General features: G+C 39.6%; 1 protein-coding gene across 3 annotated transcripts in view; it reads left to right on the forward strand.

Moving 5' to 3' along the window:
* tshz1 (teashirt zinc finger homeobox 1) overlaps positions 1-13,195 on the forward strand; it is a 283,121-nt gene that overhangs the window by 213,763 nt on the left and 56,163 nt on the right. Inside the window, exon 1 of one of the 3 annotated variants that reach the window (XM_079590050.1) lies at positions 13,137-13,171. The exons of the other annotated variants lie outside the window; for them this stretch is intronic. The gene's annotated coding sequence lies outside the window, so the exon portion shown is untranslated. Of the gene's footprint in view, positions 1-13,136; positions 13,172-13,195 lie in introns of those variants that run through there. 3 annotated transcript variants of the gene reach the window in all.

The following is a 13,195-nucleotide window of genomic DNA, read 5'->3' on the forward strand; positions in this document are numbered from 1 at the left end:
TGTCGGGCGTAAGAGTCATTTATCCCGCCGGTATAATAGCAACAGTGCCCGAGATCCGCCTACAAAGTTACTTGCGTTTCGCGTTTGATACTTTCATTTCAGATCGTTAAAATAGGGCCCATGGAATCATTCACTGTAGCCACTGTAATATATTCAGGAACACAACAAGTGACTGTATTTATGAGTGAGTCATTTGAATCATTCCCTCAACCGATTCATTAAAAGAAACTGATTCATTCAGGAACAAAACAAGTGATTTTTTTATGACTGAGTCATATGAATCAGTGTCACGGTCATGCCTGGCTCTCCATTCACACCAACACAGCGTTCACTCTTTTTCAAGTTCTAATCACCATCACGTGTTCCTCATCCCCGCAACACTCCAGCACCAGTACTAAAGCGCACACCTCTTACTCATCGTCTGGCCTTGAATGTGGAAACAGACTTCTTACCTGCTCTACTTACCATGGTGGTTGAGGTATTAAGCCTTGATTATCTCCTGTGTCGATCACAACACCCGCACCGAACTCTTCTTCACCACTGAAGAGTACAGTCACTGTGTATGTTGCCAGTCCCATGGTCAACCCCTGCACCTTACTCTGGCTAGGTGGAGAACTGCAATGGCTTCCCCCTGCTATGTTCGCTCACTCTATTAATTCATAATAATTCAGTGAATTATTATTGCTCTCAAGTTTTGAACCCCAGCAGCCTCCAGCGAATGGAATGACCGAGCACTACTTACCACCTACCGGCAAGTACTCAAACCATCACTGCTGCTTCATCTATCTGCTTATGGTGACACGATGTGGCTGGAGCATTTCATTCAGTTATCTCTGTGTCGCTCGACATATGAGGAAGTGTATGGAAGATTGATTTGCCATGAACTGTAGTCCTCTTATAACATCTGCCAGCCAGTACAATCCGGAACTCCAGAACCAGGAATGGAATCCATGTGAGTGGGCAACATGCAAATATTAACTGGTAAACTTCTCAGCCGAAAAGCTATCCGTCATTGTGTGGATCCTGTCAAGGTGCAAGTCGGGTGCCTCCACATAGAAAAAAACTAACTCCTGATTCTGGAGAAATCCACCTCCGGTATTTTATTAGGGCGCCCAGGGCTCACAAACCATGATCCCATAATGTCCTGGAAGAACTGAGACATCTTGAAGAGGGGTGAATGTTGCATCCCTGACTGTTTTCCCAGTCGTCCCAGTCCGTGTCTCTAGCGATCCAAGACCATCTCTATAAAATCTACCTCTATTGAAAGCCTGGTAGAAAAACAGTCTGATGAAATTCCACCTTGCTACTACCACTTCAAAAATGTCTTCTGCCCTAAAAGAGCCTCTCAACTACCACCCCACAGACCATGGGACTGTGCCATAGTCCTTTTTCCGGGTGAGCCAGTGTCCTGTGGGAAAATCCAATTTTACTCCCTAAACAAAAGGCCATGGATGAGTATGTGGAAGAGGCTCTATAACAAGGCTAAATCCACACTTCAACTTCCCCTGCTGCTTCCAGTTTTTTTTCTTTGTGGCTAAGAAGGCTTGAGGCCTTGCATAGGCTACCGGGCACTCAACAACATCACATTGAAATATAGTTACTCTCTCCCCCTCATCCCAGCACCTTGGAGCAACTCAGTGGTGCCACCATATTTACCAAGCTATACCTCCGAAGCGCCTGTAACTTTATCTAGATACATGAGAGGGACCAGTGGAAGATTGCATGTGTGACACCTACGGGCCACCACGAGTACTACATCATGCCGTATTGGCTGGTCAATGCCCTCTCCATATTCCAGGGTTTCATGAATGAGGTGTTCTGGGAGTTCACCACTTCATGCTGATCTACATTAATGACATCTTGATGTAATCCTGGAACCTGGTCGAACATCGTCATTATGTTTCGGAGGTCCTCAAGAAGCTCTGTGATTTACCTTCCAGGTAAATTTACTTTTTACCTTTTTTGACTCAGTCATCAATCCAGTTCATGGGTTACCATATTAGTGTTGAAGGGATCAAGATGGACGAGGGGAAGGTACAAGCAGTATGCACCTTGGTTTCTCCAACTTCTACCGACGATTCATAATGAATTACAGCACCATCACAGCTCCACCCACATCCTTGCTGGAAGGAGAGTACCGAAGCCACCCAGTCTTTCCAACTCCTTAAACAAGCCTTTAACATGGCTCCCCTCCTCACTCATCCAGATCCCGAGTGTCGTAGTGAAAGTCGAGGCCTTGGCCACCTGAGTGGAAGGGGAAGCCTTACCGTCTCCATCCATGCGCCTTTTTCTCAGAAAAACTTCCCCCAGTGGAGCAGAATTATGATATCAGGAACCATGTTATGTTATGACCAGTTGTTGGCCATAAAATAGCACTTGAAGAGTGGTGACACTGGTTTGAGGGAGCTCTTCATTCTTTCACTGTCATCGTTGACCATCACAATCTTGAATACCTCCGAGGTGCAAAATGGCTGAATCCACAACAAGCAATATGGGTACTTTTCTTCACCAGCTTCAATTTTGTAATCTCATCGTCCAGGGACCAAAGATGCCAATGCCGATGCTCTATCACGTTTCTATGCTTCTGATGAAATCCCTGAAGATCCCAACCCCATTCTGCCTTCCAACATCATCCTCAGCCAGATACTGTGGTCCCTGGATGAGAGAATTGCTGATGCCACAGCCACGGAACCTGCTCCACTGGGATGCCCTTCTGGCCGCACTTATGTTCCCAATTAACAAAGATTTCTTCATATCGAGTCAACGCACTGTTCAGTGGGCACTGGCCACCCTGGGACCAATCAGACTCTCTCGCTACTACAAGAACATTTTTGGTGGCCAGAGATGGCACAGGATGACAAAAGCTTTATTCAAGGTAGTCAGGAGTGTGCCATGTCAAAGACCCCTCGCCACTTACCATCAGGCAAACTTCTTCTGCTTCCTGTCCCCTTTCGACCCTGTCATTTACTCATCTGAACTCTGCCATTCATCCATCTGTTCAATAAATGACACTTTGGATTTTTTATATCTGTCTCATTGTTTATTGTTTATTAAGGAGGGAATCATTTGAATCATTCTCTCAACAGATTAATTCAAAAACACTGTTTCATTTAGGAACAAAACAAGTGACTTTTTTTGAGTCATTTATATAATTCATTCAACCAGTTCATTGAAAAACACTGAATAATTCAGGTACAACGCATGTGACTGTATTGTTTAATGTGTATATACTGTATTCATATTTGATGTTTTGGATTCAGATCCAAATGTTATAAAATATATATCAGCACACTTGGAATGCTGCATGTCCAGATTAGTTGCAAGTAACTGTTGTATTGACAGTGTATTGCCGTAATTTAAATCAAAAGCAGCACTTTCAGTGGACCTTTCCTGGAAGAGACGTGGCCCATGAGAGCAGAGAGGAGCTTTGATTGAGCTCCGTCCCTCAGTCTGGTGTAAAAGGCCTCAGTTCTGTTTACTGTTCTGGCCTGCTGAACACACGAGTGAGGGCCCTCACCTCAGCTTCAAGCTCTGAGGGGAAAAAAGTGACATTTGAGGGGCACTTTACAAAACTCACTCTGCGAAAGATCTTCTGTATCACCTAAAGAGCCTTTGTCAGTCATTGGAAAGCTGTCACCTGGCAGGGAGATACAGCCAGGCGACCGGATGACAGGTTGGAATTAATGAGAAGAGTATGACAGCAGCCGAAGCAGAGATGGGGGGTAAAAGAGAGAGAGAGAGAGATGTAGAAAGGGGTAGAACGGAAAAGAATGGCATGGAGGTCTTTGTTTCTTATAAATAAATGTGCTGAAGGGGTTGTGGACCTGCTTCAGCCATAACACAGAAATCAGGGGTGAGAAAGAGGGCAGAGAGAGGACTAAAATGAGAGAGGGCACTGTGGATAATGATAATAAGTGACTGTGTTTCTGGTACAATATTAGTGTGTTGTATTCTTCTTGAGAGTTGGAATCCAATATTCTAATGTCAGTCAAAGTTTCCAAAATCAGATTTTGAATTCTCTAGTTAAAGGGATAGTTTGTCCAAAAATAAAAACTGTCATTATTTACTCACCTCATTTCTGTATGAATTTCTTTCTTTCATTTTTTTTAGCACAAACAATAATTTTTGGAAGAATATCCTGTCCACTTTTTTTCTCATGTTATGAAAGTGAATGAGAACATTGAAAAGATCATAAAAGAGATTAACATGAACTGTGAGCCATACTTCAAATCTTCTGAAGCCATATGATAACTTTGTGCAGTGAAAAGACAGACATTTCAATCATTATCAACTAAAAATTTCAATAGCCACCCTTGTTTCTCATGGCACATTCATGAGAGTTCATGAAAATCTTGGTTGGATCTTTTCGAAGAATCAGCTGATTCATTATATAATTCTTTCACAAATTGCTCTGATCTGGTTCTTGAGTTCAGTTCAATGACTCAATGAGCTAGACATGGCAGATAACAGCTCATTGGAGTGAAATACTATTAGTGACTAACGGGTTTTTAATTTTTTTTTGTTTTTTTATTATTGCACAACAGTGTCATATGGCTTCAGATGATTTAGAATATATATATATATATATATATATATATATATATATATATATATATATATATATATATATATATATATATATATATATATATATATATAATGCAATGGACTACTTTTACGTTATTTTAATGGCATTCTTGTGTCCTTTTTGAAACTTGAAATCTCCAGTCCAGCCCACTCAATGTAACTGCACAGAAATAGAACAACCAGTAAGTTGCTCAAGATTCTTTCTATCGTGTTCCACTGTGTTTGAAAACAACATGGGGATGAGAAAATTGTGACAGAATTTTCATATTTTGTATATGAAATCCTTTAAGAATCCAGTTTTCCTGAGGTTTGAGGTGGTAATAATCTAAATTCTGCTTTAGCTGCACTGTCGTTCTTCAGGGTGCCATGTACGAAGCACAACTTGTCAGTCTAAAAAGCAGCGGAAGCTCTTTTCAAAGCCTGACACTCTTTAAATCTAATCAATCTCAAATCGTGTTTCAGCATCCACATAAATGCCTCAAACAGGTTCTCTGTTTAAAAAGCAATCAGTGCATCAAGCATGAACGGTGCGGCCTGTGTTTCTGCGTGTGTGAGTGTGCATTCGCAAGTGTGTTTGTATTGTTGTAACAATTTGTGTAATGTGAACGGGAACACACCTCTCCAAAACAGTAAATGAGTTCTGTCAATGTTTGCGCATCTCAATTAATCAGGGGGAACAATGGCCAGTGGGGCTGGAGGCTGTCAGGGACGGTTTGTTGGCGACACGTCAAAAAGAGACACTGCAGGCTGAGAGACGTCTCCACTTTCCCTGGCTCTCAGATTCCCGAAGTCTTTATTTGAGCATGTGTCTAAAATGAAGTGTGAAAATTAAATTAAAGTTAATTAAAATGTACCCTATTTACTTTTCTAATACACATTTTTTATTGTATTTTTATTGTCACAGTGCATGTTATTCCAAAGAAAAGAAAAAAACTGTTTAAAATATTTTATCAGTTTCAAAGATAGTTGTGGACAATGAGGGGCCTTATAGTCAAATAGGTTGAGATCCACTGCTATAGAGGACTATGTGTGCCCCCTAAAATGTAGGAACACATTATCGATTTAATTATATTGAATTAAAAATAAATAAATCACGTTTTTATATAAATAAAAATATATATTAAAGGTGCAGTAAGCGATTTTTGAAAAACGCTGTTGAAAAGTGGATCGGACCCGAGTACCAAAACACACTTGTAGCCAATCAGCAGTAAGGGGCGTGTACACTCATGGCCATGAGGGAGGAGAGAGAGCTCAGTCAAGACAGACATTAGCCGACCAAATATAGAAAGAGATAGACGGCAGAGAAAATACAAAAGAGGAAAAGGCCTGCGGAATATAACTTTAAAAAGAAGGGTTACGAGGCAAGATGTAGGACCCGCGTTAATATCGGAGCTGCTTTCCAGTGTTGGAGAGAGACCCTAAAGTGCGGGAAGGCCTGAAAACGGATGCCGAGGTTGCTTTATTTCTTTTCGATACGCGACTAACATTGGTTTTGCTGTGCGTCACAGAACTAAGATATGCTGTCTTTTGCTTGAATATACTTGTATGTCATCTTCGCTTGTTTGTTCATTAATATTATTATAATTAGCCTGGAACGTCTAAACCTCCACCACTGCCAGTTTCAAGCATCGCCTCCCAAAGATACTCCTCAAGATACTTTCACGCTTTATTCTACGACATAAAATACATCAGTATTTCCCCATTTGTGATGTTTTGAAGCCATTACGTGTCTTGAAAAAGATGGTTGCTAACAAGTGGCTAAATGGGACTACAGAGGCTGTCGAGGACACATTAAACGTTATCACGCTGAACAGATAAACTCAGTCTGCTTTTACAGCCACATTATGCTTATAAATGTGCTCTTATAAACTATTCTAACTCGAACTTTCTGGGAAAATGTTCAAAACTGAATGAGTTGTCAGACGCATAGTAGTAGTGATGTTGAAGTCGTGGGACTGCATGTAGGCTTCAAAATTCATAAATGTTCGGCAGTATGACAGAACGTGTCATCATGATAGCAGGAACTTTGTTTGTGTTCATTTTTAGAGCTCATTGGTTCAGCTTTTGTTTTTAATGTTGAGATTTTAATCTTAAATTTGAATAAATCTCTGTTATATGCATACTTCAAATGGGACGCAGATTGATACATTTGGGTGTATATCAAATATTGCTGATTGAATACAAAACTCCAGCTCTCACTTATTTCTAGGAAACACAAGCACTGAACATACAGTACGAACACAACAGAAAGTGTCACTTTTAGAACTCCACCAACTCGACGACAAAGGAAATTGTCAGGTATGTAACAAGCTATCAAGACTAAACACTTTTTGTTTTCATCACATCTTGAGATTTGTCAAATTGGATCTCGTTACACTAATTAAAATACCTAGGGGATGGAGACTTAACCATGTCAGCAAGACAGAGAGAAGGAGAAAAAAGAGGGAGAAGAGATAAAGATAAATGGCGCATCAGAAACCAATTATCACAGGAAGCAGATTAAAACGGTTTCGTATTTTCACACACAAAAGAGAATGCGAGTCACTTTTTACTGATTACACCTTCCGTCTCTCTCTCCTCATTCGTTAACGTGTTTGTTAAATCCCCTCTTGTGTTCATTAGCTTCTTCGTTTAGATACTGCCGACATTTGTTCTCTCAGCGCTGTTTGTCCAACAAGATCTGCCTCCTACCAGTTTAAAGGCTGAGAGATCCTGTTAGCAGTTATTCAGTTCGGCTCTGCAGAGATCACACATTGGGGTGACACCAGTGAAACTGATAAAGCTATCTGTCAGTGGAACCTGAGGAACCAGATTTAGCAAGTACTTACGACATGTTAAAATATTTTCATGAATAACAATTATATGCCAAAATATCACTTCTACTGTTTCTCCTACTCCTCCTCTCACTCTCTCTCTCTGTCTTCAGTTTACTTTATCTTCCTCTTCTACAGCACTTTTGTAATTTGTCATTACAGTACTCTCTAATATAATAACTTTCTTGTTGTATCTATTATTTTTGGAAGGGCCATATTTATATAAGCAGTATAGAGAGGGCAGAAAATGATGGTGAGAAAGGGAATGATGGGCAGAATTTGAACCTGCATCGCCCACACGAGCACCACAGCTCAATGGTAGTGCACTAACCGCCGAGCCACAGCTACAACACATCAGAAGTTTTATATTCATTCTAAAATGTATCCAGATAGAGATTGTACATCTGCTTCAAAAATGTCAACTTGTCAAAACAAAAAATAATGTACATGAATTATTAATTTGAGTTTAAATAATTGCATTACATGACAATAAAGAGATAACTATTGAAGCAATAACACTTTATAAAATGCAATTGTGAGTTTATATCTTGCAATTCTGACATATTATCTCAGAATTGTGAGATATACACTCGCAATTGCAAGTTATAAAGTCCAATTCTAAGGAAAAAAAGACTCAGGGCCCTATTTTAACGATCTGAAACGTAAGTATCAAACGCGAAACGCAAGTAACTTTGTGGGAGGATCCCGGGTGCTGTCTGCTGTTGCTATTATACCGGCTCTTGTGTTTACGTTTGCGCCGGAACTTTTCGCTGAACCGCCCTGGGAGCTCAAGTTCATTCCCTAATTTACCGTTGTGTGTCTGTGGAGGGAAAACTCTGCTGTTCTTAGGGTGCAGAATAGACTTTATATACGCATATTTATAACACGCAATTGGGAGATATAGGGCCCTATTTTAACGATCTAACTGCATGGTCTAAAGCGCAGGGCATAAGTTCACTTAGGGTGTGGTCGAATCACTTTTGCTAGTTTAACGACGGGAAAAATTATCGGCGCGCATGGTCTAAAAGGGTTGTCCCTATTCTCTTAATGGGTAATGGGTGTGTTTTGGGATTTATGTGCGTTAAACCAATCAGAGTCTCATCTCTCATTCCCTTTAAATGGCAGTTGCGCTCGCTCCACGGCAGATTCGCTACTTACATGACGGAATTTGATAGTGGTAAGACCGAACACGTCTCCAGAGCGAAAACGGATCTACTCATGCGCGAGGTAAGAGTGTGCAAGCAGACCATCTACGGGACAAGCTGGATTCCACCATATCTTTATGTACACAATAATAATCTTTTACATTGTAATCCTTTTATTTTAAATATTTGGCATGTTTGTGTGCTGCTGTGCATCCCTGTGTGTTTAATAAGCAGACTGTACGCGCGTTGTGGACCCGCCTATCTGTGCACATTACTAACACGCTCTTTAAATAACAAAAGAAAAATATTGCGCCATTGACTTTAGACCAGGTTTCAGTTGGTCAATGTCGCAGTCTATTTATGTTGCCTCAAAATAATAACGCACCAACAATGCGCCAGAACACACCTCGTTTTCAGACCAGCACGCCACTTGGGCGCACAAATGGGCGCAAATGCATTTGCTATTTAAACAACATGGCACAGGACGTGAAAATGAAAACTGCGTCATACTTAAACTAGCAAAAAAAACCACTTTAGTCTCGCTTGGCGCTGCATTGCGCCGGGTATAATATAGGGCCCATAAAGTCAGAATTGCATGACTTTTGCGACTTTATATCACGCAATTTTCACTTTCACAATTGCGACTTTATATCACGCATTTCTGACTTTATAACTCGCAATTGCGAGTTTATATCTCGCAATTCTGGACAATACAACTCGCAGTTTCTGCACAATTCTGATTGATCGGGATGAAAAGTCGCAATTACCTTTGTTATTTTTTATTCTGTGGCAGAAACAAGCTTCCGTAGAGAACAGAGTAAAATGAGAGACATGCAAATTGGTTACTTGACCTCAGAAGAGTCTGGTTGACCAATCTGAATAAAGAATTCCAGAGTGCTATTCTTCGACATTCTTCATCTCATTATTATTTAGACTAAATAACAATTATCACAGCAATTATTATGATAGTTATCATCAAATAATTGTTTATTTAAAGTAACAGTAACAAAACTTTATGCAAACTGAAGGGAACCTGCACCTGGAGTTAATGTAATCTCTTTCAAGATGCTGCTCAGCTAAGAGAAGCATCCTAGATTAAGGTGGACTCTTGCTGGGGTTCTTACCTGAGTGGCCTGCCTTTGAAGTCCTCCTCTGGTGCCAATGCGGGGCTCTCTTTTAGCTTGTGACAGATTGACTCTATTTTCAGCTGCGATGAACTGTTACAGCAAGAGAGATTGAAAGAGAAGTTGCATTTTGATGTACAATCCAGGGCTGTGACAAATACTACAAAAAATGTGTGGCAATAATATATAGTTAGTTGAGACAACTTTTTGCATGCCCATATAAACAGTTTCATCAGATATCATCTTATTAGAGTGTGAGCCATTGTTTCTAGCACACCGAACAACAAACTCAGCATGAGTCATGATGTCTGATTCACGGACAAATGACGCTGGTTAATTTTAATGAGTCAGTCAAAAAGATTCTCCAAATCCAGTCAGTGAATCGTTCAGAACATTTCCTTAATTCACAGCCACTCCCTTACTGAACCGCAAATCAGTTTTCAGTTATGTAGGAGAAGTGGGAACTGTTTCTGCATATTGACTACTTTAGTTTTGTGACTGGTTCGTCATATGACAGTGTATAATTAAAAATTATGATATTCTAAAAACACAATTTTATGTAATAATATTATTCATTATTTATTAAATATGATTATTATGTCAATTTGTAAGGTTGAATTTACTGTAACAGAAACCTTGTTTGGTAACATTGGAACCATAATCTTCACAACATTTTACTTTTTTTAATAGGCAGAAATATTTTTACAAAAAATAGTGACTGCAACAAATATAGCCTATATACATAATACATGTTGAAAAACATCCTAGTTTATAAGATGTTTTTGGTGAATAAAATGAATGCTTTAATTCACCAAGGACTGCTTCAATCAATAAAAACAAAAAAACCAACCAAGGCAATCGTAATTTTTTAAAAAAGATCCGTCTTTCAAATAAATGCTGTTATTTTTATTTTATTTTCATCAAAGAATACTGAAAAAAAAATATTTCCACGAAAATATCAAAAGCAGCAGTTTTCAACATTGATAATAATAATAACAAATTATTAAGCACCAATTCTGCATATTAGAATGATTTCTGAAGGATCATGTGACTGAAGATGATCACAGGAATAAATCCCTTATTATTATAAGAACTGACTCCAAACTTTGAAATGGTGGTGTAACTCAAATCATGTAGTTTATGTACTAAATTGTTAAAAGAAGAAGCTATGCACCCAATGAACTGAAACGCTTCTAAACAACTTTCTTATCTAGCGATTTTGTCAACTAACAAATACTCTTGACTCCTAAATGTTTCGCTTTAGGAGTCAGTAACTCCCTTGTCATTTTTTAAAGAGTAAAAAAGAGAGAATTTTCTAAGGTTCAACACAGAAGCAGAAATGACCAGGAATGTCAGAGCTAGAAATACCCACCAACTGTTAGAAGTGGGATCAAAGAGATGGAGAAAAAGTATATGAAATACGTAGGGTGAACAGGGAGACATGTTGGGGAGGGGGAATCCTCATCCTCTTGCCCCCATGGCCTGTCTCTGGCCTGTGGATGACCTCTCATTACACCCTCTCTTGCGTCCACTTACTATCTCTCTCCACATGTTGCCATGGAGAACAGGATCTAACTCATACCACACTTACCTCTCTCTCTCTCTCTCTCTCTCTCTCTCTTATTCACTGTCTTTTTTGCACTATAAAGGCGGGCCATAAAAGCAACCGCGCCCTGGGCTCCCCGTTTCCTATTGGTAAAAAAAATCGACCTGATCTCACACTATCGTGCGGTGCACTGCCTTTGATCGCCCCGCTGTTTCTCTCTCGTTTAGGCTTCGTGTGGACAAATGATTAGATACAGATGCTCAGCTGAACTACATGGGGGAGCATGAACGGTAAATGTGTTTGTTTAAGGCCGTGTTTAGCATATTGTGTGCGGGGAGAAGGGATGATAGAAAGAGGGAGGATCTGAAACATTGTTACAGAACTATATGAAGCTGGGCAGGGACTGAGGAAGCCAATGGATATGGTTATTAGTCATTTAGCAGATGCTAGTTGTCTGTAGGGCCCTTTGAAATCTGTTTCTTTTTTCTTTCTGGATTTTGTTTTAATGGTTAAACGAAATGTAATTTAATGATCTAATCATTTGAAATCATGACACATAATGAATTTCACAATTTGTTAAAAGTTCAAATAAATGCACATTTGTGCTGGTTCTTGCACCAATCATTTGCTGCGTCCGAAAGCTTAAAAATGCTGCCTTCGGAGGATGCATTCCAAGGTTGGAAGGCATCAAGGCATGTCCAAATCTAATGCTTCACTTCCTGTCTCCTGAAATACCCTCATCTGATCGATCTGTGAAGGCAGCGTATGTGTCCTTCACTACAGTGTAACTGTCACTACATGTGACAGTTGAGCTATAAAATAAAGATGACATCTGAAAGTTGCGGTTGGTCAATTTGTGTGTAAATGTATGTTTCTGACCAACGTTTTCCACTTCTGATGTCATTTCTAGCAAGGAATTACTATTGTAGTGTTGGGTAGAAGGGATGATAGAATGATAGAAAGTATTCTGAAAACGCTCAACGCGCTCCGGCCCGACAACGTTTTATCTGTACAGAGGTAAAGGGAAGGGAAGGAGGCCTACACAGGGGAGAGACTAGTTGACACACAGTACTGCGTTGTCGTCGTGTCCAGGCGCAGGTCCTTCATCAGATCTGGATACGGCCTGGATCCGGTGGACTGCGGTAAACCTCGGGATAAACAGAGGGACTAATATTAGCGTAGACGCCATCCTTCTTATGATGTAACAAGTACATAAGGTTGTATGGGAAGTGTTCTCGGTTCATGGCTGATCTAAACTATGCAGCCTAACATTGAGTTATAGAAGTCTATAATGTGTTATGTGTATGCTAGGCCAAAGAGATGGCAAGGCAAGGCAAGTTCATTTATGTAGCACATTTCATACACAATGGTAATTCAAAGTGCTTAACATAGAAGAAATAAAAATAATAAAAAGAAATAAGAATAATTAAAACAGTTTAGAATAAAAAAATTAAATACAGTACAAACAGTACTGTAAAGAGATGCGTTTTTAGTCTAGATTTGAACTGACAGAGTGTGTCTGCTTCCCGGACAATGTTAGGAAGACTGTTCCAAAGTGTTGGTGCTAAATAGGAAAAGGATCTACCGCCAGTAGATCCTTACTATCCAGTAATTTGATTGATTCACTTCCTTAGCCTGCGATTGTTTGAAAATGTGTGCTCCAGGACCAGTGTTGGGAGTAACCTGTGGTTAGAAATTGCCATTCTACTAACTAGACTGTTTTTTTTGTAGTGTAACATTAGTTTGGCTGTTTTCAGTGAAGCTTTTCTAGTAACAAACTTGTTCCAACAAGAATTGATGTTGTGTGACAAAATGCACATATCTGTTTTTTGTTACATTGTCTTGCAGGTGTATATTACTACTTTTAATTGAAGAATGTTGGAAACCAAACAACAGTGGAGCCCATTGACATCTATTGTATGGATAAAAAATAATAATACTATTTGGAATGATGGGGTGAGTAAATAACCACATAATTTA

This window comes from Phoxinus phoxinus, assembly GCF_949152265.1.
Source record: "Phoxinus phoxinus genome assembly, chromosome: 19".
NCBI classification, from domain to species: Eukaryota; Metazoa; Chordata; class Actinopteri; order Cypriniformes; family Leuciscidae; genus Phoxinus; species Phoxinus phoxinus.